This window comes from Thunnus maccoyii, chromosome 19 (assembly GCF_910596095.1).
Source record: "Thunnus maccoyii chromosome 19, fThuMac1.1, whole genome shotgun sequence".
NCBI classification, from domain to species: Eukaryota; Metazoa; Chordata; class Actinopteri; order Scombriformes; family Scombridae; genus Thunnus; species Thunnus maccoyii.
The window spans coordinates 3,629,820-3,647,540 of record NC_056551.1 but is presented as its reverse complement, the minus strand read 5'-3'; the positions used below and the strand labels follow the sequence as shown (position 1 = coordinate 3,647,540).

Below are 17,721 nucleotides of genomic sequence, written 5' to 3'. Positions count from 1 at the left end.
CACCACAGGATGGCGACTGTAACACACAAACTGTAAGAAGTACACTGCCCCTTTGAACTAACTGATACTTTAAAGCAATCATCTCAATCCCATTTGCTGTTCAACTCACTACTTCAGGCTGCAGCTGACCATACACATGGCCTATCATTTGTTTGTGAAAATCTTGATAATGATTTTGGGACAATTACATGGCTGGATAGCTAGCTAGTCTTATTGTTAAAAATACTGTCAAATTATATTTATTGTTTGTCAACCTTGCAATTTAATTGACTTTGAATCTTGCTATCATAATGTTAGGTTTCAAGCTCATAGATGAGCCAAAGGGCTCTATGAGCTGAGTGGACTAGAAATAGCTCCCCTTGTCAAGTCTTATCTAAGGTTCTTTTTATTTACTGGAGTAGTGAACAATGTTTCCATTGCATAAGAACCTTATGGGATGGTAATGATTGAAAAAGGTATTAGTCAAACCCTTAGGTGTTTCCAGGGAAACTGAGTTATGGCTGGTGCAAAACTTTAGATTTTGATCGCAAAACGCATGAAAATATAAATTAATGGTCTTAATATTTTTTCTTTGTCGTCCATTAATTCCTGATAATGGACACCTCCTCGGGCATTATCCCTTACTTAAACAGCTCCCAGCATTCTTGAGATTTGATTTCCTTCTGTATAGGTGTCAAGCTAGTTTGTGGCTAATTTGAGCTAGGAGCTAATTTTCTTCCCTGAAGAAGCAGACAAAAACCTTTTTTATTTGATACTCAAAAGATACATTTTTGTTTGAGTATCACCTTCAGTTACACTTCAAGAGGCCAGTAGTTGAATATAAAAAAAGACATTACACCTGCAATAACTGATTTTTTTGGCCACTTGGGAGCAGCAGAAACAGTTGCCTAGTTACACAACCAGCAGATACCAAGCAACATTAGCACTGATTTGGAGTTGTTTTTTTGTTTATCTAGTGAATGTAAATCCAATATTCACTCTGCTTTTAGCTCTGTTTTTGGTTTATGTCAAAAACTGAGAAAATTTCTGGCTCTTTAACTGCTAAATGCTCCACTATGTTCACCAGGTAGCTGCCAACTGTCTCCGTTTGCCATTTGGTGCTGTGCAAGTAGTGTTCAATGGGTTTTTAGAGCTTTTTCTCTGAAAACAGCTGACTGCTGCAGCTGAAAAAAATGCTGAGAGTGAACCAAAACAGTAAAATTGCAGGCGGACAGCTAAACGATGAGCTGAAGCTCACTATAAAGCTCCGTAAAGCAGAGGGGAGCTGCAGAGTTGAGTGAATCTTGTGGGGTAATAACTATGAGCAGCATCAGTGGATATGACATCTAATGCATGTCATCCTCCTGAGGTTACTCCCTTTTATCCCTTGAAAGGGGTTTATTTGCTTTTTTTTCTTAGGGTCTATAGATAGATGGTGTCTTGTGCAGATTGTAAAGCCCTTTATGGAAATTATGAGATTTGTGATTTTGGGCAGTATAAATAAAATGGACTTGGCTTCTTAATAAGCATAAGTTAAGATCAAATCTGTGCATATTATAAATGAAGCCCACTGTCACTCAATGTAAACTGCAGGCTTTCAACTTCTCCCAGGGTCTGCTCTTTTTAAACCAATTTTCTGATTCCAGTCACAGACAAAGATGGTGGTGTTTGTTAAACCAGGCTCTACACTGCAAAATCTTCCTTTAAAGTCCAACTAAAATCACATTTAGTTGTCCCTTTTGCAGGCAAAAATAACATCAACTTAATTTTTAAATTGATTATTAATAGGTTTTTTTGTTACTTAAAGGTGCAGCGTGTAGAATTTAGTGGCATCTAGTGAAACAGACTTGGCAGAAATGTAATATAATATTCATAAGTATGTTTTATTTAGTGTATAATCTCCTGAAAATAAGAATCGTTGTGTTTTCATTACCTTAGAATGAGCCCTCATCTCCATAAGGAGCAGGTCCTCTTCCATGGAGGCCGCCATGTTACACCACTATGTTTCTACAGTAACCCAGAATGGGCAAACCAAACAGTGGCTCTAGAGAGGGTCTTTCATGTTTTTCACACGTTTCGCCACCATAGATTCTCCTACACATTTGGAAGAGGAAGGGGAGGGGTATTCAGTCGGTTGCAATCTGCAACCTCACCACTAGATGCCACTAAATCCTACACACTGGTCTGTTAAAGGAAGAAAAAAAATATTTTGGAAAATATCAGAAATGCTCCTTTTACTTTCAGCCACTGTTCAGGAGTTTCAGCTGATCATCAACAGAGGTGATTAAGAGATTAACTTCTATAATGACCGAGATGACATTTTCGGTCAGGTTTTTAAACTGTGTAATGTGCTGTCATTGACTGGGTAATTACTTATCTGCATTGTGCATGTGCATTTTTTTTATTTCTGAAATTATTTTTTAAAGTTTAAATCCGTTTGACAGCAGTTATTACAGCAGTTATCTGTTGCAATTTTTCAGTATATCAGAGCCACTATCCAAGAGTGAAACATTTATTACATGTTTATAAGTGTTGTAAAAATATATTATATCCAGAGATTTAAGATTCTGATGTAATCACAGTAGCTTTGCTGTGAACCATTTTAGCTGCTTAGTAAAATACAGCAGGTTTCGCCAAAGTCTCTGGAGCTTTGAAATCTGTAAAAATGGATCTCACTGATATAGGTAGACAAGATCCACCCTGTGGGAGGTGCTGAACACTGCCACACAAAAACAATAGCGAGCTGTGTTTCTGTCCATAACGACAAATAGATGGGTATCAACTCCTCAATCCCTCAAGGTGAAGTTGGAACTTTCTCAGACTTTGTCAGCTCCTGTCAGCTTTTTGCAGTCAACAAATATTTTTGTCAATGGGAATTCATACAGTATAACAGATTATATCTCTGTTTGCAGGTCCTCCACTGAGGATTGTAATGATTGGGAAAACTGGAGTCGGGAAGAGCGCCATTGGTAACACCATTGCGGGTAGAACGTTTTTTTTGTCTTCAGCAAGTGCTCAGTCAGTGACAGAGGGCTGTGAGAAAGAACGGGTCAAAGATCGCAAAAAAAAATCCATGTGGTCGATACACCCGGCATTCTGGATACAACCAAATGTTCAGAGAGCATAAAGAACGAGATTGCAAAATGCTTCTAGGTGTCCTCTCACGGCCCTCACGCCTTTCTGCTGGTCCCCCAGATTGGCAGGTTCACCAAAGAAGATGAAAACTGTATGCAGGCCCTGGAGAAAATCTTTTGGCCCGAGGCGTCTAAGTACATGATTGTTCAGTTCACACGTGGTGACGAGCTGCAGGGCCGAACCATTCAGCAGTATGTGCAAACTGGCCACCCAAAGCCAAGAGGTGATAAACAGATGAAGTGCCGCTACCATGTTTTCAACAACAAGAAGAGGTGGAACAGAGCTCAGGTCGGTCAGCTGATCAAGAAGAATGATGAGATGGTGGGGGCAAATGGGGGACAACATTTCAGTGGAGAAATGTATGAGGAGGCTGAGCGGAATCTGCAGCAGCAGATTCATGACCGTGACACAGCACAGCAGCAGGTTTACAACTCCTTCTTCATGTCTGACTTGCTGCAAAAAGCCATTTTGTTTCAGGCTATGCTGGCTGCCACTGCACAGGACAACACCAGCAACCAGGACCACTCTGTCAATGCCTGCTACCTCAACATGAGGCCCTCTGCCTGATGTGAACAGCCTCCAGATCCTTCCCATCATCTGTTAGAAAACAGCTCAATTAGTTTAAAATCTGGTTGGGAAGTTAACTTTTTGCACAATTGATGAAAGAGGCTGCAGGAAATCTGTCAAATGGACTACTTTTTATCGTGTTTTTGAAATAAATCGTAAAAACTGTGATTGTATTTGTGATAAGTTAGTCAACATGATATTTGCTTCCTGGTTATTCAGAGTGAGGAATTGCTTGTTTTCCCTGTTTCATATCTTAGTAAAGTGAATCTCTTATGGTTTTTGGACTGTTGGTCAAACTATGCAGTTTGAATAAACTCAAGATGGTCTTTTGTCATTATTTTTGACATTGATCTAATTAAATGACAATTAGTAGATTATCAATGCAAAGGAATGAAAGAAAACTTTTTACAATGTCTCTATTGTCTTCCAGTGTTTGTCAGTCTCTCTCACAATTGAAGGTCAAACTGCTGCCTATGACCCTTATGAAATTCTTTTTTTATGTGATCTTATAAAATGGGGATAGAGTACTGTATATATACAGTATGCAAATTACCAAATATTTGACCACATACAATAATCCCTATCAGTATAACTAGCTGCTCTTTGTAGTCATAGCAGTTTCAGTGCTGTGGTTTGTTCTAAAGCCTGACTGAAATTCCTCCATGATATTGTTTTCTTCAAGAAAGGAATTTATTTGCGTCTTTTCAAGTATCCTACTATTGAAAGGAAGGTTGGATATTGGCCTATGGCTGGTCAGTGCATTACCATCTAGGTTGGGTTTCTTCTTCTTTGTAGGAGTTTAACGACAGCTGTTTTGAAGGCATCTGGGAAGATTCCTGTTTGAAGAGATGTATTTATAATGTTCAGGACATGACCTGAAACACTGTTGAACACCCACTTAGGTACAGGGTCAACACATGAGGTGGAGGAGTTACACTCAGTGACTATCTTGGAAAGCTCAGTTAATATAGTACAGGTGAATTTTCCCATGGTTTAATCATCTTTACAGGATATGCTGAGATCCTCTGTGTTTACATCAGCATCAGTACTGGTTCTAATTGAAGTTATTTTGTTATTGAAATTTTTTATGCAGAGAACTGTGGGGGGAGGGGGCAGTGTTGAGTAGCTGGTCAATAGTGGGGAATAATGATCTAGAGTACCCAGTATTCTCTGTAATAATCTTGGAAAAGTAATCCTGTCTTGCCAGACATATTGCTTTGTTATAGACAGTCATGGCTTCTTTGTATACATTCCAGTGAACTGTGAATCTAGTTTTCCTCCATTTTCTTTCAGCTGCCCGACAGATTGTCTTGATCTCATTAACACTGTTATTGTTTAACCATGAGGAGATTCTGTCAGTCGACTTCTTTTTAGCTTTTAGTGGAGCAACAGTATTTAAAGCAGATGACAATATATCAATATGTTGTTGAAATTTTCAACCATGTTATTTAAAGGGCAGTCACAGCTGTATGGCTCAAGTGACCTCATCATATTAGAAAACATTGCTCCAGCTTTGTCATCTAGGAATCACTTTTTAGCCAAAAATCCCCACTTAGTCTTTGTTAAGATTATGATGGCATCATAAAACACAATGTTCAGAAACAGCTCATTCCAATACTGAAACATTATCGGTTTAACCCTGTTGTTATTACTAACTCTAGAGTGTTACCATGCTGATGAGTGGCTTCATTTACATGTTGGGTGAGTTCAAAGCTATCCAGTAAATTCACAAGTTCAAACGCTTTGGAGTCTTGTGATTGTATTAATATGAATATTCAGGACTCCATTCAGGATTAACCTCATCATGTGTAGTGATACCAAGTGAGATCAATTCTGAGAATTCATGTAGAAATAGTGGTAAATATTTTGGTGACCGATATAATGTAATGATGAGCACTGACAATTCAGCTTTGAGCTCAAGAGCAAGATATTCCGATGTAAAATTACCCAAGTCTATGTCATCACACACAAACTGTGTAGAGAAAATGGCTGCAATTCCTCCACCTTTCCTGTTTTGTCTGACTGACTGATAGAAATTATAGTTTGGAGGACAAGCCTCTATCAGTGTTGCTATACCTGTTTCAGCCATTTCAGCTGTAGGGATTCTGTGACAGGAGAGGAGACTGGTTGTGGCTGAGCATTGACTAATTTAAGGTTACTGAGACAAGTACCAGATGGTCTGTGATTGCTATGATGTGTTTGACCATGCCACCAGCTATTTAAGATCACTGCTATGTTAAAAGAAGCGGCATGAGGTCTGTCTCATCTTCGGTAGACACCTGAGTGGTGATGTCTGTGGTTCTTGCTGTTTAATAGTTCATCAATTTGACTAAGAGTTTCAACTTACTCTTTGGATGGGGTGTGTGTTGCAGGGGGGTCGTTGAGTCTTTGATTGGGACAGAGACAACCTCTCGATGCCTTGGGTAATTTGAAGCAGAGGATCTGGTGAAGTGGGAGCACTGTGAGGGGGGGAGAGATCCCGGTGGGGAGGGGGAGAGATCCTGATGGGGAAGGGGGGAGCAGGCTGTCCGCCTGTGTGCACGTTCTGTATGTGCTGTGGGGGGGATCCTGGCGGGGAGGGAGGGAGAAAACTGTCTGGTTGAGTGTGCTGTCCTTCACGGTTATCAACACATTCTTGTTTGGGTATGACATCCCAAGGGCATGACGAAGGTTGCCACCCAGTAGTTTTGACCCAGTGATATTTGGATGAACCCCATCAGGTTTAAAGTGGTCTTTACAGTTCCAAAAAATATTGAAACTGCCAATAAACTTTATCCCATGGGTGAAGCATGCCAATGTCAGCCATGTATTCAGGCCAAGGAGTCTGTTAAAAGAATCGATTCCTTTCTTTCAGGGCAGGATTGGTCCAGAAATTAATATATCTTGCAATTTATAGTTGCTCAGTTTTTCCAGTAGCAGGAAAAAATCATTTTTCAGGATTTCGCAGTATGTTGAAAGACCCAGGGTGGATAATAACTTTGATATTACTTGGACTTGCAGTGAGGATAGCTGGCAACAGTCCAGTCAGTTCCTTGACAGATGTGTCATCCATAGTTTGATTCTCAGTCTTTGCCATTTTTACAAGGTTAGTTACAGAGTCCCCAGTCAAAATAGTGCCTGAGTTAGCAGTGCTTTTTCTCACCCATGGGTTAGCTTCCTGTGTTCAGTGGCTTAGGCTCTGATTAGCTTTAGTGCTAATGGTATGAATACCTTCCCTGGGTTCAACACAGTTAGTATTCCAGTATTATTCCAGTATTCCAAGTCAGTGGATCATACCTGTTGTATAAAGAGAGTTCTGGTGGTGGAGTGAGCGTTGGTGCTCTCCTATTTGATTTCCTGCTCCTATTTGATTTCCTCTAAAGGGGTTGTGACTTCCTTTACTTCCTGAGCTGTCCACTTAGTGGACAGCAACATTAAGTTCACACATGAGGACATCAGAGACAATAGTTTGACTTTCTCAGACTGTGCATTGCACCGAGAAGAGGACAGAAGGCATTGAAGCATTGAAGCAAACTCGTGAGTAATACTGTACCAAAATTAACTGAATGGAATAATGTCAGCTACAACAACTACAATATGTTTTTAAGGGTGCTTTATGTTCTTAATGGTCAGCCTGCATAAAGGATGCATTCATTTCTACCATAATAGCCAGTTTACTCCATCATAAGGCCATCTTATACAGCAAGTATATCATGTTCTTCACTGGAAGCGCACTTCACAATGTTTTCCTCACATACAGGGCACCCTATAGGGCACTTCACCATGTTTTTTCTTTCATTGAAAGGGCACCCAATTCTGCACTTCCATATGTTATACTTGGGGGAACCCTAAATGGCACTTTTTTACTTTTTTATTTCACTAGAGGGGCACCCATAAAGAACCTCCAGCTCACCCCATTACAACAGCAACTCATAGGGCACTGCATTACATCTGGTGGGGGTAATTTATAGGGCACTATCACATTTTCTTCCACTGAGGGGCACCACTGAGGGCACATCATTCCAGATTGTCAAATATAGAGGCACTCTGTAGGGTACTTCATCCTGATTTACCATAACTAAGACAGCAATTACAGAAGTTTGGTATGTTTTCTCCTTTGTGCAGGCACTTTAGAGGGCATTCTATCATAGTTTGCTTTAATGTGAGGGCACCTTGGAGGGTACTTTTGCGGTATTTATTTGTCCTTGTCCCCCCCACCCCCCAAACTCTGCCTGAGTTTTCTCCCCACAACTAATAGTAATACAATGACTATAATGACCCTGTATGGAGGAAGGAGAGAGCAGAGCACCAAGATTCTTTCAGGAAACAGAACCTAGACACTGGTTCAGACACGTGGACGACAACTGGGTTAAGATAAAAAACCCAGGAAGTGAAAGCCTTCACAGAACACATCAACAGCAACATCATCAAACTATTGTCTCTTAGGACATCAGAGACAATAGTTTGGCTTTCTCAGACTGTGCAGGGCACTGAGAAGAGGACAGAAGCCTTGGCATTAAAGTATACAGGAAAGGAACTGGGGCTGGGTGATTTTGGGACAATTCACAAATTTAATCAAACCCTTTTCCTGCAAATTTTTTTAGGTCTTAATGTGCATAAAAAACCTCCAACACCTGCAAGTCATTGTTATATACATTTAAAACACACAGGTCCCACATTACTATAGACTGTCGGTGCCGATTCAACTAAGCACAAACAGAGCAGAGAAGGATGTTCAAAAACAGGTCCTGGGAGCAGTCACTTATTCCATCCATCAATCAGGCAACAGCTAGCCTCGTTTGGGATGAATGGATTTCATAGAAAAACTTAGGAAAGCATCTGTGTACTGCTCTTTATCAGAGGTGGGCAAGTTAACCAGACGTACATTTGCCAAATTCACCAATTAGTCTCCACCCTCAAAATCTTTTCTCACCTGAAGAAAAAAACAAAACAGTTTTAAAACAACTCTGATAAAGCATAAACCTCACCTTTGTTTTGCTATGTTTTGCATAGGTTTTGATGGAAACTTAAGGACTTTGACATCAGAGATGAGAGTTCACTTCCTCAGGTTTAGGCAACAAAAGTTCTCCCCAGATTTTAACATTGCACTCCTATAACTTTGTCAGACAGTTTAATTCTTTTTAATCAAAATAAATGCAGCAAAACTAGATATATATCAGCTCTTGTATACCATACACTTGAGGAGGCTGTCCTCTTGTAAACGGCTTCAAAAGTTATAAGCAATTTGCTTTGATAGCTTTATGTTTCACACCATGCTCAAATACTCTAATGAAGTTTCTGTACTGAAGCGGATCACCGTCAAATACTGGGATGTCTATGGTAAAGACACGGAACGTTGTTTTTCAATAAGGTTGGCTGTTATTTCATTCTGTTGGTGCATTATAATGCATATGTCTCCTGGCATTTGTGGAGGGTGCATGTGCAGTTGTTCATCCTCCAGTGCAGGCTGCACACAGTTGGCTGGTATAGAGAGAGTTTGGTGTTGTGTTGCTCCACACATTTCAGTCCTGTGATAATAGTCCTGTATGTTGACCTTTGTCGCTTGCCTTGGTCCAATGGTGAATTGTTGCCTAGTTCTGTTGAGCTGTGCCAATGGGTCCTTACACTTTCCTGGCAAACTATTGCTCAGTGGCAATGCGCTTCTTCCTAAGGGTTCATAAGACTTTGCCACTGGGCTGAGCATTTAGGAAGTTGTTCTTTGTCCAATATTCTTTTCCAGATAGGAATTCATCCCATGTGATGGTGCTTGTGAGTCACTCAGACAGTCTGAGGCAGCTAGTAGAACGGCTAATTTGGCACCAGATGTAGCTATTTTGGCATCCAGCTCCAGCTACTCCCTATTTCTTCTCAGCTGTTCCCCCTGTGCCTACAGAGCATGCTTTTCCTTTAAGACTGCAGCACAAGCAAGAAGTGCAGGTCTGTCTGTCTCTGCTTTAATGCATTCAGAGGATATAATTTTACTACCTTTATTACTGCATGTATTCTTTCTATTAGAGCGTTTACTGGCAACATTTGATATCCTGTCATCAGGGTTAACATCATCAATCACATCACCATAACCATCATCGTCGTCAGTATTTGTTAACCATTGTTTCAAATCAGTAATGAAACCTACAACCACTTTTGCCCCAAACCATATGCCATGTTTATCCCTTTCCTCAGTGGGCATTAAAGACACTACAGAATCATACACATTTGCTTCCCCACACAGACTGACAGGATTTTCAAGAGAGCAATGCACCTCTGTTACATCCCTGTTTTGCATAAGCCCTTGCGTCATTTTCCTTTAATTTATCTTTCCTTGTATTTTGTAGCTTTTTGTAGATTTTTTTTTTTTTTTTTTTTTTTTTTTTTAGCTTTGTAGTGATTTTAACAACCCTTTTACTTCTGGCAGATTTTGTTTCATCAACATTACTCCCTTCATTAGGCTCAGTCATCCTCTCATCAGCCATGGCAGACTTTAGCAAAACTGATTTACGATCCATATTGCTCTCGTTCACCTTTTGATGATCCACAATTAATGTAGGTCTAATACCAAAGTCACAACTGATTGGAAAGCCTACCCTTGTTCAGCGACCAACGCATTGGGATTACATTCGCAGTGTTGTGCCAATTCCAATTTCCCATGTGAAGCAAAGTTTTTTGACTTGAATATAGTGACTTGACTCGACAAAAACAGGAAAAACCTACAAGCTAAGGTACTTGTCTAATTGACACATTGCCTTTGTGTAGCATGAGGTTTAAATAATTCATGTATTTATTGTACACAATCAGGTCCATCCACAGTGTAGACGGCACTCCACATGCATTTAATACCAAGTAATAATTTGCGTGCAAACAACATATGACTCAGTGGCATGCTACACCCATAGGGTGTAAAATCTGTGTACCTCTACTGGCAAACAACACACCTGCTCTGTGATTACTGCCTCACATGTGTACCTTCCTCATACTCAACATACCACCTACTTTGCAAAAAAAGGAATCACCACAGGTGAACACATACTACTGCATATACACACATACGAATCAACACAATACAAAAATGGCTCCAACACATGCATTTGTCTTCCTTGTCAAAACCTGGTGCCTTGATCTTGATCGCAGACAGTTCAGTCGGAGAGTCAGGTGTGTTATGCTAGTAGCGACCAATGTTGCCTGGAGCTGCTTGCCTCCAGCAGAGATGAGGAGCTGGCTACAGAAGTCTGGTAACCTCACTTCTTTCTAACTCAACACTTCCAGATTTTTTTTTAAGTTTTCTAAATTGTAGTTTTCAGCCCCAACAGATGCTGACTCAAGTGACATCACTTGAGGCAATTTTTTAAAATCAGATTTCACACAGCTCCTTCTGGAGACACAGAAGGCTTTATACTACTTTTTTCACTCCCTGACACGTGAAAACACACTCTGATGTGTGAAACTGATGGAGTTCCCCTTTGAGGTTTGGGAAAGGCCGCGGTTTCATTTAAATGTTAATTGAATAAACATGTCCTTTCTCGGGCTTCAAGTCAGTGTTGACTTTTTCAGTATTTGACCAAAACACACACACATTCACAAGCCACAAATATACAAACTATCATATGAGCTTCTACAATGTCAATAACATGCAATTCACTAAATACAAATATATGCTTAACTGTCTCTTACATACAAAAGGGAAAAAGTCAAGTTAGTCATCAGTGGAATATATCCTTTGAATACTTTTACTGTGAAATTTCTGTTTGAGGAACTTTTAAATGATGTAATATTTTGAAAATACCAATGGATCCAGGAGGAAATCATGTTTTATTTTTGTTCACCAAGGATAAGTTACATGTGAAATATAGCATGTGATGTATAGTACGATCAGTGTGTATGTCACAGATGAGACATGGGGACAGACTGTGCAGCTCTATTTTTACCACCAGTACCATATGCAGTCAGTGTATCTGCCTATCACACAAATATCTGCTGTAAATCAGTCCCAGCTCAGGATATCAAATGAATGAACATGTGGGTCATACAGTTGTACATACTTTTCAGTCTCTAATTTTAGATTCTTGGCCCACTTACCTCATCTTCTACCCTGGGCCTTGAGGATACAGGTTACTGACTAAGACAAACAGTTCACTAAAGAGGCGTTACATGTGCTGACATTTGTCTCAGTGGGTGTCATATCAGAATTTCAAACTATTTATAATCTCTTTTTAGGGTGAGATAACATCCTAATCAAAGGTGGACAGTAACTAGGTACATTTACTTGAGTACTGTACTTAAATACATTTTTTGAGTATCTGTATTTTACTTGAATGTTAATTTTTTTGGAAACTTATGACCTTTACTCCGCTACCTTTTAAAGCCAAATATTGTACTTTTGACTCCACTACATTTCTATGAAGGTTCCTGTTACTCGTTACTCAGAAGCATAGCTTTGAAGTCATGGAAGGATGAATTTTCTTTCCTTTTCTAAATGCAATAGGCCATATGCTGTGTTCATTACAGGGGAAAAATCAATCACAGTAAAGTTTTGCTACACTGTCAGTCACGTTCAAAGTGCTTTTTGAACAGTTCAATTTGAACTTGGCGGTGATAATGATGGCTACAGCAGATAAAGATGACAATGCCTTACCAGAGCACTCATGGCCATATCTGAAGTCCATGTTTCAGATTTTTGAAATGAAAGCAATGTTACTGTCGGGCAGTTATAAAGCTAGAGGTTTGTAACTGGGATTTTAAGGTAGGTAGGTTGTTTTAATTATTTTTTATTTTCTGAGGAAGCTGCATCTACAGCAATCTGTGCCTGATGCACACATGTGCATGAATGCACATGCATGTGCACTTGCACACACACACACACTGCCAGAGCTGTATCAGAACACTGCCATGCTGTTCTGTGGGGGTGGGGTGGGGGGTGTTTAATAAAAAAATGAAAAAGACAATGACTGTCCTTTTGTTGATTCAATTGTGTTTCTATAGGCATTTATATAGGCTTTGTAGTATATTCTAGAAGATTTTTGTTCTACAGGTTCTACGGGCAAGTCAATGTATTTAGTAAGTTGTTTCAGAGTCATTAGGATCTGTAAATGCTTTGTGGCAACAATACAACAATGCGTTAACATTAAAAAGAAAATGTACTTTTGAATACTTATATATTTTTAAAAGCAAGTACTCCAGAACTTTTACTTTAACTCAAGTAAAAATTTGACTGAACAACTTGTATTGGAGTAATATTTGAGCAGGAGTATCTATACTTTGAGTCAAGTAATGGAGTTGTGTACTTTGTCCACCACTGATCCTAATCTACTTTGGCTTTTACTTTCTTCTTTCGAGTGTTGCAAATAGGTTTCTTTACATTGCGTCATAATTTAGTTTACTCTGTTTGGAAAGCAGTGCTGGTGTGAGACTGGTCAGAGTGTGTCTGATAAGTGGGTGTTAGTCTCAGCACCAACTGACACAGGGGGCTCTTTTCTGGGCTCAGCTCCTGAGTTTGGAGGGTGTTGGAATGGAGGATGTCTAGGGGGCTGGATTTATAACCTAACATGCCAGATGGTTTGTGAACCATGTGAGAAGTAGTCCATGGAAACTGTTTGGAAAAGGGCATGCACTTTCAAAAAAATACTTGGCAGGTGATTGGATGAACCATCTGTCTATCACTGTCTATCACCGTCTTACCCTGTGAGGCAGCTAGATTTGCAACGCTGATTGGTACATAACACACATAACTTGAAGTCTGACAAGATGGATTGTTGTGCGAAGTTGTAATCTTGCAAATCCAGCTGCCTCGCAAGGCAACTGGATTTAAGGTGATAATTAACATTCTTTTGAAATTCTTTTGAATGTTAATTATTGGTGGGTATCTGCCTAATTCTGCTCTACATGTATTTGTTTGTTTGTTTTTCTGTGTATGTGTAAAATGTATCTGCAGAATTCTGTATGTAAAGATTTAGACTGAGTGGACCCCATACTTCACTACCATACAGTGCAATGGGCTGGATGACACTATCAAACACTTTAAGGCAGATTTTAATTGGAATTTGGACATAATATTTTCTCTTAATTGCATTTAGAAGTCTTCAAGCTTTTTCTTTTAGCGCATTCACTGCCATGTTGAAACTCCCTGTTATGGTTATACCAAGGTAGGTATAACTCATACCATGTTCAATGATATGATTAATTATGGTAAACTGGTATTTGTTCTCCTGATATCTGGGATGTTTTTGAAAAACCATGATATTAGTTCTATTCATATTTACTGCCAGGACTCTGTTCTGACAATACTTTCCTCCTATATCCAGCTGTTGCTGAAGTCCTTGTTCAGTAGGAGACAGTAGAACAACTTATTTACAACAACTTACTGTCTCATAATTCTGATCTACTCACTAGATGGAAATTGTGATTTACCTGTTGCTTCATAATTTAAATTTATTTACTTTCTCACAATTGCAATTCACTTAATATCTCATAAATTTAACGTATGATTCACCATCAGTATCTTTTATTTTGTTCTTCCTAACGTTTCACCTATTTTTTCTTTTACTGGTGGGCTTCCATAGATTTGCCTGGTGAAATGATTTATTTGCACAATTACAATCTTTATTTAATAAACATTAACTACTGAAGAATATCAATAGTATATAATCGAAGTGCAATGATTTCCATTAGATGGTGTCGTCATAGATTCCAGCTTTGATCAGCACACAGGAAGGGCTCCTTGTAAAATGCTATGGATGAAACAGTTCTATATCCACCATATTAAAGGCATTACTGGGGAAGTCTGTATAATAGCAAAAAGACCAACATCAGGTTGCAGAAGATGAACAGCAACACGAAGAACATATAGGTCAGGTTTCATGTTGGTAAATGCAGATTTATCATCTCTGAGTCTAACTTCTCAAATCTCTTATCTTTTAGTTTTTTTTGTTTGTTTGATTAGTACAGAGCAACACTTAACATTCATAATGTTGATCTAAATTGCAAATATATAATGATATGTAACATGCTGCAGGTAGAAAGTTTGCATGGAGCATGTAGCATGTAGCATGTCACATTTATGCAATAATTGCATCATATTATAAATAATAATATGACGCAATTATGTAAATTACTAAAAAAAATGCCAGTCATGGCAGCAATAGCAACTTTGAAGCCAAATAGCTGAGGGTGTAAAGGCTCAACAAAAACTGATATGGACCCATAAGCATGACACTCAGACCAGGCAGGTAAAATACAATGTTCAAGTTTACTGGGAATCAAAAAACAGGCAAAACTCAAAACCAGGCAAGCAGGGGAGATCAGGCAAATCTGTCCAAAAGTGATCAATCTAGAGAGTTACAGTCTAAAAGGCAGGCAGAGGGTCATAATAGACGGAATGCAGGCAGGTACAGAAAAAAAGCACAGTAGACAATCTGGCAGGGAATGAATGGAACTGGATTTACTGTGTACTGCCAGGCTGACTGAACAGGTGGGCAGGGAAGTCAGACAATGGGGAATGGCGGGAACACAGGGGTTACTGCAGGGCAGGTGGGAGTGGAAGGATCTGAAATGACAGGAAAGTGAGTATTATGGCAATGGAGAAAAAGCAGACAAGAAAAACATAAAACTAAGAATTGGCAGAAAATTTGACAGACAGATTCATCTGAACCTCTGCAAATAGACAACAATCTACAAATAAACAACACTGTAAAAGTAGCTCATCTGTAATTGTGATCTGTTGGTGGCGCTAGAAGAAAAGACAGAAGATGACCAAAGTCATTATGATTAAATGAATCTAATTTCCTGTCAATCAATCAAATAATGTTCAACATGCTACACTCTGGACTAAATGTTAGACCAACGGACTAACAAACCAACAGGCAGACAATCCAAGAACCACAGTGCTAGCATTAAATTAGGTTGAGGTTAAATAAAATTATTCTTGCTTGCTTCCACCATCAACATTTTTTTTTTCTATTTCATTATTTATTTTATTTATTAGGTTAACAGTAAACTGGTCAGTTTAAACCCTAACAAATCTAAGGGTGCAGATAATTTAGATCCTTCCCTCCTGCGTCTTTTTGCTAATTTACTTGCAGCACCTCTAGCTCGTGTTTTTATTTAGTTGTTTTACTTATCATTTGAATCAGGTAAAATTCTGAAAATCTGGAACGCTGCACAGGTTATTCTGTTACATAAAGGTGGTGAACCTAGTGACTTAAATAACTACTGTCCGATCTCAGAATTGTCCTGCTTAGTAAAAACCCAGTGTCCCGAGTGAATTCTCAACTGAGACTTTTTCTAGAGACAAAAAAACGTATTACAGCCTGAGGAGCCAGGATTTAGATCTAGTCATAGCACAACAACAGCTGCATTATGTGTAATTAACAATACCATTGAAGCCTTGGACAATCATCAACACTGTGCTGCACTTTTCATAGACCTATCTAAAGCATCTGATTCAGCTGATCATAGTATTTTACTTAAAAAACTATGCTTGATAGGACTAAATGAACAGCCCATTAAATGGTTTTATGACTATCTCTCAGGTAGAGCTCAGACACTAGTTTACAACCGTTCCAAGTCAAGTCCCCTTCATGTTATATATATATATATATATGTATGTATACAGCTCAGCTTCACCAGACATGCAGACCTGCAGCTATTTATATATGACACGAGATAAACAGAAGAGCAGAGCAGAGGAGAGAGGCGAAGACGGTGATGTAACCTTGCTATGCTACAAGTCTCAACCTGCGCGCTCTTATTTGACATGTTTCTTTTCTTCCTGAACATGAATAATTTTAAAAATATTTTCACTAAAAAAATATTTGTATTAACCCAATATTTGTGCTTTTCTGAATACCGTATTTGTATTTGTGTATATACCTGTCACCCCAAATTGTAATGTACATTTTTATCCAGATAACACTATTTTATATGCCACTGGCTCTTCTTTTAATCTGGTCATTGCAAGTCGACAGTCTGCTTTTGACACATTTCAGATCTCACTCATCAAACATAAGTTTGTTTTAAATTCTGGCAAAACTAAATGTATGCTATTCTCTAGGTCACCGAAGAGTATCCAATTGCCCATAAAACTTGGGACTCTGGCTGGATGCCAGACTCACTTTTAAGACCCATGTGGAACACATATCACGCAAACTGAAGGTCGAAATTGGATTTTTGTATATGTATATTATGTGTATGTAAAGAAACAAATCATGTTTCTCTTCTGCTTGTTGGAAGACCATTGTATAATCTACAGTTCTGTCTGCGACTCTGTCTAACACAGTGCACTGTGCTTCATCACAGGTGATAAAGTCCTCACTCACCATTGCATCTTATATGAAAAGGTGGGATTGTCCTCCATAACAAACACAAGGGAGCAGCATTGTATGATTTATTTATAAGGCTCTACTGCAAAAAGTGCCTCATTACCTCTGCTCTCTGGTTACACTTAAATACAGTACTAACAATGTTAGATCACAGGACATTTTAACATGAACCGTACCTCTTATTCACACTGAACTTGGAAAAAGTGGTTCCAAATACTGCACCGCTACAAATGTAACAAGCTGCAAAAAATGTGACTCTAATTTCTCTTGAACATTTTATATTTATGTATCACAATCCCATTTGTAATTGCTTTTCCAAATGTGAAAATAATGTCTAACTGTGTCTGTGAATTATCTGTGTATCTATGCTTTGACTGTTTTATGTTTATTCTTGTACACTGGTCACTCTTGAAAAAGAGCACCCGGACAGGAGGTGGAACAAATGTTTTTGTGTTCCCTCAGAGACACATGGAACAGCCAGAAAGGACAATTCATATCTCTGTCAACACAGATACAGTCATCTGCACGTCTCCAAACACCCGTGCACATTTGCTTATAAGCAGCCCAAAAAAGAATGTTCCAAATTTATTTTATTGTAACAAAACAAGACTTGTGGTAGAGTCAAATGCACGTTTGCAGTAAGTGTTTTTGGCAGAGCTGAGTGTGTCTGTGTGTCAAGAGGGCTGACATTCCCAGCATACCATTCTGCAGGACTTACTGTACATGTATGGCAGGAAGAGTGAGTTTCAGG

At 39.0% G+C, this 17,721-nt stretch overlaps 1 pseudogene; it reads left to right on the top strand.

The window, feature by feature from the left end:
• Window positions 1-2,750: 2,750 nt before the first annotated feature.
• Window positions 2,751-3,681, top strand: LOC121886113 (annotated as a pseudogene).
• Window positions 3,682-17,721: the final 14,040 nt, after the last annotated feature.